Genomic DNA, 17,567 nt, shown 5'->3' on the forward strand with positions numbered 1-17,567 from the left:
TTTTAGTGTTGGTCAGGACGTGAGCTGAGTGGGCATCCTATGTTGTGTGTCTAGTTATCCCGTTTCTATGTTTGGCCTGATATGGTTCTCATTCAGAGGCAGGTGTTAGTCATTGTCTCTGATTGGGAACCATATTTAGGTAGCTTGTTTTGTGTTGGTTTTGTGGGTGGTTGTCGTCTGTCTTCGTGTGTCTGCACCAACAGAACTGTTTCGGTTTGTTCACATTTTTTGTTTTGTATTTTGTAGTGTTCAAGTTTATGGTCTTTATTAAACATGATGAACACTAACCACGCTGCGCTTTGGTCCTCTCCTTCGTCCACAGAAGAAGCCGTTACAAGATAAACATTTTAATCTCTACAAAAGTGGATTATTTATCTTTAGGTTCCCTTAATGTTACACTCTATAAAATGAGGGGCTAAAAACAACCCGATTTGAGTTCTTTGGTAACCCAGCACTGGGACAATATTGGACAGAACACATGCTGGGTTATTTTGACCTAGCCAGTTGGGTTGCGTGAATAACTCAATGTTATTCATGGGTTAATTTAACCATTAGGTTAGTTTATTTCACTTTCATCCTGGGTTGACGCAGCTGCTGGGTCTTTTTAATGTAATCCTTAGGTTATTTTCAGGAGAGTTGGCCTATTAGGAGCATGGCTTTTAGATATGTATTTTTGGCCACCTGTGAGGAAATTTAATTCCTGTTCATGTTAAGTTAGTAAATATATTTGTTCCTCAATTATTTTTTAATGTTAAATATTGTAACTAGTTGGCATCTATCCTAATATTGGGATTTGCATAGGCCTACAAGGTATTCACACACTTTTGTAACCCTCATTGAAGCTACTAAATTGCCAGTGTTCAACCTTAACATTTGATAAAAGTACAACATAACAGGTGAACAGGAATGACATTTAATCTCACGGGTGGCAACAAAAAAGTTCAAAAAAATGTTGCCCATAATTATACCCAAATGGTCAATCACCATACAAAAATGCATGAATAACAATATAGGCCTACAAGTCTTCAGGCAATAACCACAGCCTACATACAGTACTTACCATATATGCACCCTTTTCAATCAAGGTGATGAAAAATGCCTTCCGTAATATTTGAAACATATTTGAAAGGTTAATTGTGGTTACCAACCACAAGACTGTTAAAATCATAGAATTAGCCATTAGAATTAAGCAATAAGGCCTGAGGGAGTGTGGTATATAGCCACTAAACCACGGCTAAGTACCATATCCCACAAACCCCCAAGATGCCTTATTGCTGTTACAAACTGGTTACCAACATAATTAGAGCAGTACAAAGAAATGTTTTGTCAAACCCGTGATATATACGGTCTGAACCACCCATTTTAAAATACTTAATTTAATAGGATCTCTATGGTAAAAACTTGACCTATTGAACATGCTTCCTTTTTTGACGCTTGCGCGCATGTGAACAAACAAACCCCTCTTCAAGTGCGAGGAAAAACAAATAAATAATTCACATTTCTTTTAAAGTGTCCATTTAATTGTTTACCGTGACCAGTTTTAGTAGTAAACATTTAATAATGAAATGCATGAGTCGAAACAGAGTAATACTGTATATAGTGTTGAGCCAAACACATTTTTGGCGCCAAATGAATGCGCTTGCGACCACACACACCAGTAATTAACAATCAAAATATAGTGAAGAACCCCTGCTACATTCACAAAACGTAAACAGTTTCAATAAATCATGTTTTTAGTAAGCTAGTAATTGATATCTTAAGTATCTTGAGGCCTACCTGGGGAAAATATCGCCCATCCACGTCTTTTTCTTTGGTCCATTCTTGAGTAATATCTACAGAAAGCTGAGTCAATTTAGTTTAACTTAATAAGTCTGATGTGATTCATTAGATTCCCTTTCTGTGTGAAAGTCTGTTGACTCATCTTCAGGGATGGATGTAAATCAGCTTTCATGTTCTCTTAATAAAACATGGGATGAATAATGCTCTTTCAAGTTCCCAACAGGCAGCAGACATCAGCAGACGGAAGACCATCCAGATGTTTCCTCATATCATACAGGTTGGCATAAGTTAAACTCTATAATCATCTTTACTGTGCTTTTGAGATTTAGGTAGATGATTAAGATAAAGATTAAATAAGGATTGTGTGTAGCCTATGCCTGTGCAATAGCATTTGACTTGTAGAAAAAAATGATCTAGAGTTTTCCTTCCTATTTTCTTCCAAAGCATGTCTACTCCATTCAATAAACACTATGTGCATAGGCTATACATGTCCAATGGTTGCCTTTTGGCTTTTGGTTGGCTTTTGGTTTTGGCTTAATGTGTGTGTGAGTCCCCAATACACAATCCATTGTAAAGAAAAATAAAGTGTCTCTCTGGATATTGGTGTGTTAAAACTAATGAGGAATTAGCTTGTTGATGCTAACAGTGTTGACTTGCTAACTCCCTCTCACCCACAACACTAGAGATTCCCCAGTACCAGTAATCCTGAGCAAACAGATGGTACTATCACCTATGACTGGCTCAGGTTTAAGCATACTCAGTGAGAGTTTGGGTTGCATATTTGTTTTAACAGATGCTTACAATCCACTGTAAGGTACTTTTGTGTTAATTGATCATTACACTTTTGGCTTCCCTTTGCATTCAATTCTACTTACCAACACCCAATCCACATGTAATCAAATAATTCCAACTTCGATAGTTAAATTAAATTCAATCTACTACACTGTATTGGAGAAACGTACTGTAAAATGTTTTTGAAATTTAACTCAAGTATATCCAAAGGAAATAGAATTACACTGTGCAATGTCTAAATTGGGTTAGAGATCAAGTTGAATGACCTGTTGATAATTCGTATTGCGTTTTCTGCAAATTGCTTCAGTTTATGTAATCTAATCTAATTGAGAGTGGGATCAAAACGCTCCCTCTCTTTGATTAACGCTGTCGCGGTTATCTTCTGTCAGGGGGGAGACAAGGGGGAGGAGAGGGGAGGGGAGAACGAGGGGGAATCCAATTATGACTCAGAGCATTCAATCAAGCTATATCAAGATTCATATTTCATAAAGCCACTCTGCGCCCATGAGAACTGTGTACGCAGCATATTTCTCCTGTGGGCTGCCTTTTATGAAAACAACATGATATAAAACCGCATGCAGCCTGAAGTGGAATATCATTATCATTACTCCGAATCAGAATAGTCTCTTCCCATATCATACATACACAGACTTGGATGTGTAGAGTAGATAAGGCCAGAAGAGGAGTTGTATAGAGGGAGGCTAGAGAAGAAGTGTTTATGGCTGGGTAAAGAGAAATAGCCCTGCTCTCAGGCCAGCTGTAAGGTGAGTGTTTCTGTAGAGGAGTCTCAGTAAAGAGAAATAGCACTGCTCTCAGGTCATCTGTAAGGTGAGTGTTTATGTAGAGGTGTATGGATAAAGAGATTATAGCAATGCTCTCAGGTCAGCTGTAAAATGAGTGTTTATGTAGAGGTGTATGGGTGAAGAGAAATAACATTGCTCTCAGGCCAGCTGTAAGGTGAATGTATGATGCATGTGGCCCATGTTGCTGACACTGCTGTTGACTCTTATAAGGGCAGGTGTCCGGTGGCTGGGGCCAGGACATTCTGGTGGGGGCTGGTAGCCTGGGGGGAGCCCTTGACTCCAGGCCTATTACTCTGCACAAACGGCTCTTCCCTCCAGGACCATGGTGGCCTTGATCTCTCCAAGGGAGAGAAAATGGCAGAGGTCAGCAGCACCTTTATAACCCTTACAATCCTCTGTTCTTCATGCTGACTATATGTGTGTTGATACAGAGACTATGAACTGTACTGTACGTAGTTCTCATAGTCCCCAGGCTAATTGCTACCGCATTGTGGACGAGACTAGTAATGAACAGACCATCACTTTGAATGGATAGCTATCTTAAAGTGCTGGAACCATGGCGTTCCGATCTCTTCAACATAATGTCAGCCCTTTAGACTAAAACAACATATTTTGACCCCTCTCTATCATTGGCTAATTAGTTAGCCAATGGCATTCCCCGATGTGTCAAAGGTTGCCCTTTACCAAATGAGTCAGCTGAGAGGAGCATCCTAGCTTTCAAAGCAGCTTTTAAGCTTAATTGTTATGCATTCAATAGAGCTTCTGAGGACAATAGTAACAATGTGATCATTTGTTTCTACTGCCAAATCTGCTGCTTTCAATCTTTTATGCCATTTGAACAATAGGCCCAAATAGAGTTGTGCTGTGTGGTGTGTATATTCTGTCTTAGTGGTTTTCAAATGTTTTTTTTACCACTATCACTGCACGCCATCTCTCTCCCCAAGCATATGTCACCCCATTACATATGTTTCAGTCACCAACATATTTAAACCTAGTTTTGATGGATTTGTGGCCTGGCTCGTTTTGATGGTCTAAAGTGCCGTCTGAGCTAAACCGATAATTGCATTTAAAATCAAAACAGTATTTTAGAGCCATATTGTTCCCTGCTGTACATCATATCTAGTTTCAGCACAGAGGGTTCATCATAATCCTTGTGAGAGGAAGAGTCAACACAACAGAGCAGAGCAGTGCCATCGCCTTGTCCACAAACAATGGGAAGATGTTACTCTGCAGGCCCTGGCATGTAGTGTGTGTGTGTGTGTGTGTGTGTGTGTGTGTGTGTGTGTGTGTGTGTGTGTGTGTGTGTGTGTGTGTGTGTGTGTGTGTGTGTGTGTGTGTGTGTGTAGTCTCCCTGCTCCCTGTGTCTTCTACAGACCAGCCAGACCTAGGCTGAGTGTGCATCTGGCTTAATTGAGGGGTTGTAGTTATAGCTGGCGCTGTAATAGCGATTGATCGGCTGACTAGCGAGGACCATGGGCCGTGGCAAACTCAGGGAGAGGGGCGAGCAGGGCCTGTCCTTAAGAGGTAAGATAAAAGCAATAGCTATTGTTTTTATTGGTGGTGTGTGGCAGGAAAAGTGTTTGTTGACATGTTTGTTCGTTTATTCAGTTATTCATTCATTAATTCATTCATTCCATCACCATCAGTGGGATTTCAGTATGAATCATTTCTCCTGGAGGAATTCAATCTGTACTTTTCTGTCAAAGTGTCCGCGTGGACAGATTATTCTGACAGTGTGTTCTACACTACAGTGTGCTCTACAATCGACACGAGCAGTGGGAAGCATTTGAACAAGTTTCTATTTTCTCTCTCCTTCAACACCAAATGAGAAAATGATAAATGGCTCTGGGATTTCGCTGTGAGTTCTGAGAGTGAGACCAGAAAGTATTTTTCACAGACCATGATCTCCCAGCACACTGCAGGTCAAATAGAAGAGTCAAGTAAATTCAATGAAATCATCTTAAAATCATTGCAATATTCATATTTATTCATTCATACATTAATCCTTTTGGCATGATGCCAATGAAGGGGATTCTGACTGAATTATATTCATACATACACATACTAACACACATGCATGCACAGCGCACACACACACTCACACACAATTACACATCCCCACTCAGGGAAAAGGGTTCAGAAGAAACAAATAACAGACCCCTTGTGAGGAAGGAGGTGTAATTAGTCACGGTTAATCAATACCCAACTCCAATCAGCTTCCTCCTCAGCACCATTCCAGCATCCATCTTCTTCTCCATCTCACTCCACTCCAAATGGGCATTAATGATTAAAGACAGTGCCAACAGAGAAGTTCTTGAGGATCTAAATGAAGTATCCACCTCCTCTCCCAGACTCAGTCCCAAACCATTTGCATACAATAGGAATGCCATCCCTTTCAAAGTGATGCATGGTCTGTATTTATCTAGTCCCCTCTGATACTCTCCGCAACAGTTCTCATTGGGCATAAACAATGTTGACCAAGCCATCATCATCACTTCAAGAGGTCAATATTCCCTTTGACATTCAAATATGCATGATACTTATGGACCTCTCACTCTCTGACTGGAACTTGAACAGTTCTCTCCCCTATCTCAGATCTCGGGGCTTGAAATCAATTTCCCCTTATCGCTATTGATCTGTGAGGAGACAGGCTGTCAGTCCTTGACAGTCTGGCCTCTCTGATTTAGGATGGGATCATCAGCCTGTATGAGCAACAGAAGCCCTACGATGGATTTATATCATATTCAGGTTGCTGGGAGGATCCAAGATGTCCGCCTGGCTGCATTTGTCTCTCTGGGCTTCCTATGAGACAGAGTTTAGGATTTAGATTGGCAGTAATAGATTGGATGTAAACCATGATTATTGATAATCATTCAGTTGATTTGATCACAATTTAGTGAGGGAGCCAAACTACCCCATCCAGTCAATTCTTCTATTTCCTTGCTCTATCAAGGTTTTAGCTTTTTACTAAACATTTTTTTTGGAAATTGCAATTTGAAGCATTACACCGTTATAAATGGCTCATGAATTACTCAGCAGGTTATCACATACTGCTTAAGATGCTGTTTTTCTTTCATTAATTCAGAACACATTCATATTTTCCACTTGAATTATGGGTATGCTGAGAACAGAGCTACAAAACAACGAAGTCATTATCTGCATATCATACTCTGTGTTTATAGCAAATTGTTGCGCTTTGCAGTGCTCTTGTTTGAAGTGCAACCGGGGAAAGGAATATCCAACCACTTTAGCGTTTCATCGACGCACCTATATTGACTTGTCTTTGCTCTCTCTAATTAGTACAACATACTTTAATTACTTACAACAAGAATCACAATTTCAAATTCTGGAGTGTTATGATCTTGTCTTCGGAATGATGATCATATTTAGTTTATAACGATCATGCTGTTTGTGTGTGCATTTGTGCATGGTTTATAATGTAAGGGTGAAGCAGCCTGGTTTCAGATGTAACTCTGGTATAAAGAAGAAAGGCCTATGCTTCCAACACAACAGATGTTAGTGGCAGGTTGCTTGGAGCGAAGGTTTCCTCATTTGGCCGGCTCACAAGGTGATCATGAAACATATTGCTTCACACTGCTTGGTGTGGACACAGCACTACATTACTATCCCAAAAAGGAATGTCATCACATTATATCTTAGCTAAAATGGTAATTAGAATCAAATAGATGCCTAAATTATATCTTTTTCACAACGCCTATGCCTTGATTTCCCGTAGGCAAAACATGAAAATGCATGGAGGTGTGACCGTGTGACACCTTACACACCATTATAATTCAGAACACTGACAAACACCTCCCACATACACAACAGAGGGCTCTCTGTGCACTCACTGCACTGTGCCTCTCCACCCACATGTGACACAAAACACAAGCCACGCTGTCTCTAGGAACTGTATGGCAGTCTGAAACATCAAAACCTGCGTTGGGCTTTTTATAGCACAATATCTCAATTTAGCAGATCATTGACAACACCTCGCTAGCGCTAGGTCCTGGATAGTGTTGTAGTGTTAGTGTTAGTGAACCTGAAAAAAGTTTGATTCAATCTCAGGTGTTTTCACAAAGCCACCTCAGAGGGAGAAGGGTTGAGGATCCTTTTAAGTCTATCTGTGCTTTTTGTTGCCATTTAATTTACCTCTCACCTTGGCTTTTCTCACTGTCTAATTGGGTTTAATTGATTTATCTGCCATGACGCTGGCTTGGCCCCAGCCTCTGCTGACCCTGCAGAAAAATACCAACCCTGCCGTCTAACAGCACTCTCTATGCTCTACTTCCCCAGCACACCCTAAATGTGTCAGAGAGCTGGAACTGCATCAGCCTACCTGCTCTCGCTAGCTTTTGCTAGCCCCACATACATCAACAGAGCTGGGTGATTAGCAACTCAGAGATAACCATAAAGAGCTCCGGGGGTTGGTGGTGTTGGTGTTTGAACTGTAGCTTACCCTCTGTTCAGGGTCTCTTATTTTGAGCTTTGGTGGTGTAGGTGAAGGAAGGGAGGCCAGGTTTGCTGGTGGAGTGAGGCCCCGGAGTAGCCGTGGGGACACTGCCACAACCAGTTGTCGTGTCTTTGGCATCATTAAAGTGAAGACTGTTATTTTATCAAATCAATTCTCTATAATTATTATTATGTGATTAAACTAAACATGTAAATGTAATTAAGGAAACTCTTCAGATTACAAAATTATAATTTTTCTAATATAACTCCTCAGATATTTTAATATCTGATCAATTAGTCTTCTAATTAACAAATGATTCTTTACCTCACGTAAAGTCTCATTCCAAACGTCGTATATTGTTGGTTATCTGCACGAACCCAGCCATTACTATGAATCATCCATACATCAATTGTCTTAATAATTTATTTACTAACTAACTAAATAATCACAGAAATGCACAAACAAACAACACAGTAGATATGGTTTCAAGGAAATGATAGGGGAGGGTCCCTAGTGGGCTAAGCCGATATGACAGCTTGGTGGACAAAGGGAAGTGGGTGTGGACTTAAAAGGGTAGGAAATACAAAAGGTGTCACTACACAGTTGATAATTATATTAATTGAAATGCTAATCCTTTGCACATGAACGCTCGCTCATTCTGGAATAATTACAGTCAATATATATTTACGCCCAGTGTGTCGTCGTGATCTCTGTTGGAATCGTCAGTCCTTCTGTTGGAAAATTCATCCAAGCGTCTCTCTCTCTCTCTGCTTCCCCGAAGTATTTTGTGGTTAGAATGGATACTTCAGAGTACCATTCAGAAATGTTTTTATAGAATAGATGTTTTGGTGGTTGTCGGTCTTCGCATCCCAGGTTGACATAATTTCTAGCTGCAGGCTAGTAATTAGTATCTAAGATTTACTCTTATTCTGTCGGGATCGATGGTCTCAGAGTTGAACCATTTCCAGCCGTGTAGACAGTGCTCCACGTGGTATGGTTGGGAATTCATCAACCATTACAACCTTAGCTTAAACTGAGGTTTTTGTGGTCTAAACTCAACCTGTGCCCCCTCGGTGTCTATCGAGGTACGTGTGGTCTGAAGAGGATTTCCGCAGGAGTGGGTTTTATTCGTAACAGTAGAAAAGAGCTGTTCTATGACGCTAGATCATGTCTGTGCTCACGCGGGTGGGCCAATGACTTAGTTAACCTTTAAAGGGAACACAATTCTTTCACATTAAGGGTTTAACATCATATTATATAATTTCACAAATAGTTTAATCTTTACTCATTCATTTTATACAAGAATTAGATGCAAACCCCATAATTGAGAAATTTACATATTCAGAGATATAGTCATGTGTTTCCTGTCCTCTCTGAGGTCACCAAATGAAACACACTCGTCATTCCCATCCCTTAAGTGTCCACAGACCATTCCCACCTTCTCACAAGTGGACATTTTGCATCAAATCCTAAATTTACGACCTGAGATAACAGAACCTGAGTGTAGGACAGAGAGAGGGGGAAGCCACTAGCTATACCCAAAATGGGCCACGTCATGACACAGTCATCAGCAGCCTGAGTAAAATGTGTGTCACCTTGAGCTCCGGACACACATCCACGGGGCCAGCCAGGGTGTGAAGAAGAAGGCAAATGGAGAGAGAGGTGAGAGGGGAAGGAGAGATCTCTGTTTATGACAAGTGTGACTTCAGGGCTGAGAGAAAGAAAGCTGGGTAACAATCTGAAGCTGAGAAAAAAACTGCCTTATTCTAAAATTGGGCATGATTTGGAAAGGCACACACCTGTCTAAATAAGGTCTCACAGTTGACAGTGCATGTCAGAGCAAAAACCAAGCCATGAGGTTGAAGTAATTGTCCAAAGAGCTCCGGGACAGGATTGTGTCGATGCACAGATCTGGGGAAGGGTACAAAAAAAACGTCTGCAGCATTGAAGTTCCCCAAGGACACAGTGGCCTCCATCATTCTTAAATGGAAGAAGACTAAGACTCTTCCTAGAGCTGGCTGCCCAGCCAAACTGAGCAATCGGGGGAGAAGGGCCTTGGTCAGGGAGGTGACCAAGAATCCGATGGTCACTCTAGCAGATCTCTAGAGTTCCTCTGTGGAGATTGGAGAACCTTCCAGAAGGATAACCATCTCTGCAGCACTCCACCAATCAGGCCTTTATGGTTGAGTGGCAAGACGGAACCCACTCGCCCTTTCTAACATCTCTGGACAGACCTGAAAATAGTTGTGCTGCAACGCTCCCCATCCAACCTGCAGAGAAGAATGGGAGATTCTATCCAAATACAGATGTGCCAAGCTTGTAGCGTCATACCCAGGAAGACTCAAGGCTATAATCGCTGCCAAAGGTGCTTCAACAAAGTACTGAGCAAAGAGTCTGAATACTTATGTGATTTTTCAGTTTTAAAATTTGTACTTTTCTAAAAACTTGATTTTGATTTGTCATTATGGGGTATTGTGTGTAGATTGATGAGGGAAAAAACGATTTAATACATTTTGGAATAAGGCTATAATTATTACTGTGGTGGTAGGTTAGAGTGTTGGACTAATAACCAAAAGGTTGCAAGGTCAAATCCCTGAGCTGACAAGGTAAAGATCTGTTGTTCTGCCCTTGAACCAGGCAGTTAACCCGCTGTTCCTAGGCTGTCATTGAAAATAAGAATGTGTTCTTAATAACTGACTTTTTAAATGCCTAGTTAAAAAAATGTGTATATTATTCATATTTTTTTTATTGTGTGACGCTACAGAGTTTTTGGGGGGAGGGCAACCAAATCATGGGATGGTGCCACAACTGAAAAACAAATGTTAGTCTGGATCCCTGATCTGTAGGAGGGGAAGCATGAACGGCAAAGATCCAAAAAGTAAAACAAAAAAATTAGACTAGAGTGGATAGTGACAGAGCATCTCTTGTAAATGTCATGCATTCCTGACTCTGATGACAGATTGTACAGTGACTGTGTTTAGGATTCTGGTGACAGAATGTCGATTCACATTAGGTCAGGCAAGATAGGCATCTCAGTGAAAACGTAGCAAAATGTGGATAAAGTCAAGGGGTTTGACTACTTTCCGAATGCACTGTACATATACAGCAATAGAGAGCAGAAGAGAAGTAAGTTTAAAACAAAGAACTTTGATACTGTCTCTGTCCAGAAATTCTCTCTCTCTCTTTCTCTCTCTCTCATATGCGTTATAAATGGCTGATGAGGACAGCGACAGCTCCTTAGGTGCACACTGTACCAGATCTTGTCTGCTCACAGGTGTAGCAGCCCCTCCCTCTAACCACCTGTGTTGGCACGACACACACACACACACACACACCACACACACACACACACACACACACACACACACAAACAAACACAGCTGCTGTGTCAGAGGGACGCTGGGGCCAGAGAGAGTGGGGTGTTCTCTTTCTAGATGGATCTGTTTCACTCAACCATCGGGGGTCTTCATAGAGCCATAACAACATCATAGATACCCTGCTTTACTTCTCTGTTTAGACAGACCACACATGCTAATCATTCACGTTCAATTCAAAACTCCTTAACTTTGAACTTATTATTTCAGCTATACTACAAAGGCATTGTGGTGATCAGTATATTTAGTTAGTATGGATGCTGTGGTGGTGCTCAGTGTGAGCTTCATTGATAACGCCTGTTGGTGAGATGTGATGTGAGGGGTCATTGGCCAGACAGTTCGATGAGAGAGACAGCCTCGCCAGGTAAAGAGGAGTCTTTTCAGCAGGTTCTCAGGGCAGCGGACGAGTCATTTCAGAACATAACACTGAGCATCTGTTCCTGCTGACTTCAACATTCTGGACTCTTTTCCCTGCTATGTTTAGTATAAAGGGAGGGATAAGTCTGTGCGTCCACTGTGGTCAATGAAAGGAAAGAAGACAAAAACAATCAAGACCTTTGGTATTAATTATGGATCTGAAGGAGCAATGTGGTAAATGGAAGAAAAGGAGTGAAAATATTGAAATAAAAACACTGAAGGTTGTTGGTAATAATATGAGGGCCTAGTTAATGATACCATTGATGATGATGATGATGATGGTGTTAAAGGCTCACCACACTGTGTGTCTCAGAGTGTCTGTGTTGTTTTGCTAAGCCCTGTGGCTCGAGACACTTTAATTTACTCCAGCTTTGGACCCACTCTACCATGTAAATGCATTCAATGTTGCTGACAAAGTATTTCTGTTGGCAGTGTTGCCATCTGCCCAATTCTCTGCCTTGCCTGCTCTCCCTTTAAATAAATAAATAAGTAAAGCGGTACAATTCTCTAAAAATAGAAACACTAAAATAAGTTGGCCCAGGCAGGCCTCATTGTTGGAAGCAAAAACTTCAGAGGGTTACGACTTCCTAATTTATCTATCCACAGAAACGAAGCAGTATCGATTTCACTAGGCATTTTTTAATTTCACAAAGGGTTCATTATGCGTCAGTAATATTTTTCATAATCCAAGACGACTAGGTTAATTTAATGAGAAGCACAGTGAGACAGATTGCTGACCTCTTAACATGCATAGACCCAGTCAACTCTTAATTAGGTTGCCCTTCACTTCATTACAGTAGATCTAACCGGAGTAGGTTAACAGATTATTGGCCTTTCTTAGATGAAGACTGATTGCCCAACCGTACACATGTTAAGGTTGCGTCAACCTTCAATTAAGGCTTTCTTTCACCATATTTATTCTGTCTTTCTTCTGACATGCAAAGCATGCTGTGGACGTTAAAGGGAGTGGTGGTTCGGGTCAAGAACACCAAATGTTAATGTCCTAGTACCTAATTAACTCACTTTCACTCGCAGTCCAGAATTACCTCTCATAAATGCATCGTTAAGTTTCCATTCAAGGTCTGCCTCAGGGGCTAAACCTCTGAAACACGTCATCTTGATGGTGGGTTAGCTGATGTGCCATTACGAGGCTTTCGCTTGGATAAAAAACACATAGCTGGACACTTCTGGGGGAGTGTTGATTTGGTTGAGCTATGGTAAACACACACTAACACGTTTTAATATCTGTATTATAAGGAAAACATATGAAATTATCGGTGACTGAGCCCTAACCGAAGTTTTTTTAGTCTAGATTAAGTTCCTCGACTTTTCAGTGTCAAACATTTGCACTTGTTCAACATGAGAGAGAATGTGATAAATATTACACACGAAAAAGTGTCTCAGCAAAGGAGCGTCAGAACCAGATGTACGTTCAGCAATGTGAATGTGTTTCCAGTGAACTGTTTTCTTCAAACATAACAGGGCCTGCTGAAAGATCTGAATGAGCATTCCAAATCGTTCAGAAATGTGAATAAAATCCTTAGTGTTGTCACGACTTCTACCGAAGGTAACTCCTCTCCCTGTTCTCCCTGTTCGGGTGGTGCTCGGTGGTCGGCGGAGCCGGTTTACTAGCCGCCACCGATCCCTTTTTCCTTTTCTGTTTGTTTTGTCTGTGATCCTTTCACACCTGGTTTCATTTGTGTTTAATTATGTGTTGTATAAGGGTAACCTGTTGCCTGTCTTAGTTCGTGAGGGATTAAACTTGTGGTTATTGTGCTCGTTCGTATTTTGGGATGTTTGTTGTTTTCACAGTTACACACCTGTATTTAGTGTCTGTACTGTGTTTTGTTCCTCCTGTGTTTTGTTCCTCCGTGCGGTTGCACGAGTTTCCGAGTATGTGGAGCATAGTTTTGTCTCTACCGTTTTGTATTGGTGGACTATATTATTAAATTACGCTTCTCAGACATACCTGCTCTTTTGCGCCTGACTCCTACACCGAGACGCACATCATCACAAGTGTATAACTATAGATAACTGTTTTGATAGATGGCTGATGATTTCTTAGCAGTATTTCTGCACCATTTCCAATAAATGTCACTCTGAAATATATGTACTGGAACGCATTAATCATCACATCACAGTTGGATGTGGAACTTTAGATTCCCAAACTGTTGTTTTTGCATATTGTACAGAAGATGTGGGTTAGCTAATGTTAGCAAATGTCTACCTTGAATAAACACTTCTGAATTGGCTAGCAAATGTTTGTCAATGTGAGTGATGTGTTGCCTCATAGAGTGCATGTTCACAGAATTAATGCTAAATGAATGAACAATAAATACCACGTCATCTTCCTGAGGGATGGGGGCAGGGGGGCAAGAGTGGTGCTCCAGATTGCAGGGCTCCAGATTGCAGGGCTCCAGAGTGCAGGGCTCCAGAGTGCAGGGCTCCAGAGTGCAGGGCTTCAGATTGCAGGGCTCCAGATTGCAGGGCTCCAGATTGCAGGGCTCCAGATTGCAGGGCTCCAGATTGCAGGGCTCCAGATTGCAGGGCTCCAGATTGCAGGGCTCCAGAGTGCAGGGCTTCAGATTGCAGGGCTTCAGATTGCAGGGCTCCAGATTGCAGGGCTTCAGATTGCAAGGCTTCAGGTTGCAGGGCTCCAGATTGCACCCATTTAGTCACATTTTCCGACCTTTTGACTTAGCTGTGCAAGTAAAAACAATTATTGGTCACACTGGTATGATCTGCACATTCTAATAGTGCATTAGTGCATTATCCTCGTGATTCTTGTACAAAAAAATGTCTGCTCTGCCGCTGTGCCTTTTTCGCTGGGGTCGCCTGCTCTAATGAGCAAGCCTCACACACTCTCTCTCCACCCTGCGGTGTGCTCCCCGAAAAATGCCTCTTTCTCCTGTCACTCAAGCAGGGGCAGCACACAGTGCCTCCACACTATTTTAGTGTTTATTTTCTCAGGATACTATCAGTACATGAATACTGAGTGGCACAGTGGTGTAAGGCATTCCATCGTAGTGCTAGTGTAACAGTATAACTTTTGACGTCCCCTCGCCCATACCCGGGCACGTACCAGGGACCCTCTGCACACATCAACAACAGTCACCCACGATGCATCGTTACCCATCGCTCCACAAAAGCCGCAGCCCTTGCAGAGCAAGGGGAACTACTACTTCAAGGTCTCAGAGCAAGTGACGTCACAGATTGAAACGCTATTTAGCGCGCACCACCGCTAACTAAGCTAGCTGTTTCACATCCGTTACACCAGAGGCGTCAATACAGACCCGGGTTTGATCCCGGGCTGTATCACAACCGGCTGTGATCGGGAGTCCTATAGGGCGGCTTACAATTGGCCGTCATTGTAAATAAGAAATTGTTCTTATCTGACCTGCCTAGTTAAATAAGGGTTAAATAATACAAGTAAAAAACATGCACTCAACAGATTCCTTCAACAGTTAATTAGGTACACCCATCTAGTGCTGGGTCAAACCACTTGGCCTCAAGAACAGCCTGAATTCTTCGAGGCATGGATTCTACAATTTCGGAAACATTCCACAGGGATGTTGGTCCATGCTGACATGATGGCATCACGCAGTTTCTGCAGATTGGACGGTGGTATACCACCGCCACCAACCTGTACCGTTGACAACAGACAGGATGATTCCATGTACTCATGCTGCTTATGGAAAATCCTAACTCTACCATCAGCATGAGGCAACAGGAACCGGGATTCGTCGGACCAGGCAATGTTTTTTCACTCCTCAACTGTCCAATGTTGGCGATCGAATGATCACTGGAGCCGCATCTTGTTTTTAGCTTATAGGAGAAGAGTCTGGTGTGGTCATCTACTGCAATAGCCCATCCGTGACAAGGATTGAAGTTGTGCATTCAGAGATGTGGTTCTGCACACCACTGTTGTACTACTCCGTTATTTGTCTGTTTGTGGTCCGCCTGTTAACTTGCACAATTCTTGCCATTCTCCTTCGACCTATCTCATCAGCAAGCTGTTTTTTTGCCCACAGGACTGCCGCTGACTGGATATTGTTTGTTTGCCGCACAATTTTCAGGAAAACCCTAGACACTGTTGTGCGTGAAATGCCCAGGAGGACGGTCGTTTCTGGGATACTGGATCCTCAAAGTCGCTTAGGTCAGTCTTGTTGCCTATTGTAATGTTCAATAAAATGGTTTAGATAGCAAGCTATGGACTCGTGACTCAGTCTGTAGGAGCGATCCATTTTCATGAGCATGTCGGTGTACCTAGTAAACTATCCGGTGAGTGTATATTGGAAATAACAATTTCAATTGAATAATTAGTAGAAAAATCACAATTCTATTTTTTTATCCATATCGTGCAGCCCCATTTAGAAGCAATTAGTTGTTAAAAAGAGGAGAATCTCAGCTTTCTGTCAGTACAACTTGTATTTCTTAAGTCTAAATATTGACCTCAAAGCACACTGTTTTAGAATAGAGATATATGCTATGGCGTTGAAATTGTGAGTGCTCTAGGCCTCATTGCAAAGTTTTTTAAGGACATTACATTTACTGTAAGATTATTACATGGCTACTATAGCAGTAGGTGTTATATTTAGAGTTATCGATCTAGCTGTGTGTTGAGTTTCCACTCTGTCAGGTTGTGAATTAGCACCAATTGAATTTGGCCTATATGTAATATTAGAGGCCAAATTAATCTATATTGAACAAAAAAATCTGAAAATTCTGGAGCCCTATTTTTTCCGTAAAATGTTTTTAAAAAATGGTCTAATTGTCAACCCAAAATTTATGACAATCACTGGATTTATTTATTTATTTAATACCATCTCAGTAGTTTATTACTCTTGTGACGGCCCCTCCCTGCTCTGTCTACTGGGTTTTGCTGTGCTTACTTCCTGCAGGAGATTGGTGGGCGGAGCTGGGAGGGTCGTCAGTGCTGATGGGTCACACCTGTGAAAGCTCAGCTGTGGCATAAAGCCACTGTTTCCCCATTCAGCAAGAGATTCCTCTCAGCTTGCTGGGAGCTTTTTCTGTGACAGCGGGCTAAAGTGCATAAATACCCACTGCCAGTAACTGCATGAAGACTAGGGTTGAGCTAGTAATTGGGGAAGCGCCATTTGTTTTTTTTCTCTCCTGTGTGGTTGACACTGTGCTTCTGGTTTGGTGTAGTCAATTGGGGTGAGAGCAGGTTGTTGTTCGTCCATATTTGGTTGACTGTTTGACTTTGGTTAACATTGAGGAATTATTCCAAGTCCCAAGGCAGGAGCTTCTGGATTGCTATACTAAAGACCAAATGTTATGAATTGCGACACTTTATAACATTGAGATTGATGATAAACGTCTGAAAGAGATGTTTAAGTCCATACTAAAGGCCAACTTGATCGAATCCGGCATTCTAATGGAGTCGTTTTCTCCTGGTTTGGCTACGTTTCAGTCCACTACAAACTCCCCTAATCCTGTGGTGGAAAAGGAGGCTCTTGCCCTGATCTGGGCTCTCCAACACTTCGGTGTTGGTACGGGTGTAGTGCCTCTAGTTGTATATACTGATCACACCCCACTCACCTTTTTACACTCTATGCAGTGAACGAACCAGAGGTTGATGCGGTGGTGTCTGTACCTTCAAGCTTTTCCCCTGGAGATTCGTCATATTAAGGGGCGGACAATGTTTTGGTGGATGCGTTGTCCTGTGTGCCCTCTCCTTAGCCGTCCTGTTTAATACTGTGTTGTCTGTTCTCCGACAACTTGGTCTCCTCTCTTGGTCTCTCTCTTCCTCTCCTTTTCTTAATTTGCATCCAGGTGCCATGGTTGCTGGAGGTGTGGGTTGAGTTAAGTGGTGGACCTGGGTTGTTGGATATCCAGGGAGTGTTAGTGTATTTGTATTCTTGATTAAAACATTTTGGTTTTGTTCCTGGGACATGGGAGGTCCCTGTTTTTATGGGTGGGGGCGTG

Source organism: Oncorhynchus mykiss, chromosome 8, assembly GCF_013265735.2.
Source record: "Oncorhynchus mykiss isolate Arlee chromosome 8, USDA_OmykA_1.1, whole genome shotgun sequence".
NCBI lineage: Eukaryota > Metazoa > Chordata > Actinopteri > Salmoniformes > Salmonidae > Oncorhynchus > Oncorhynchus mykiss.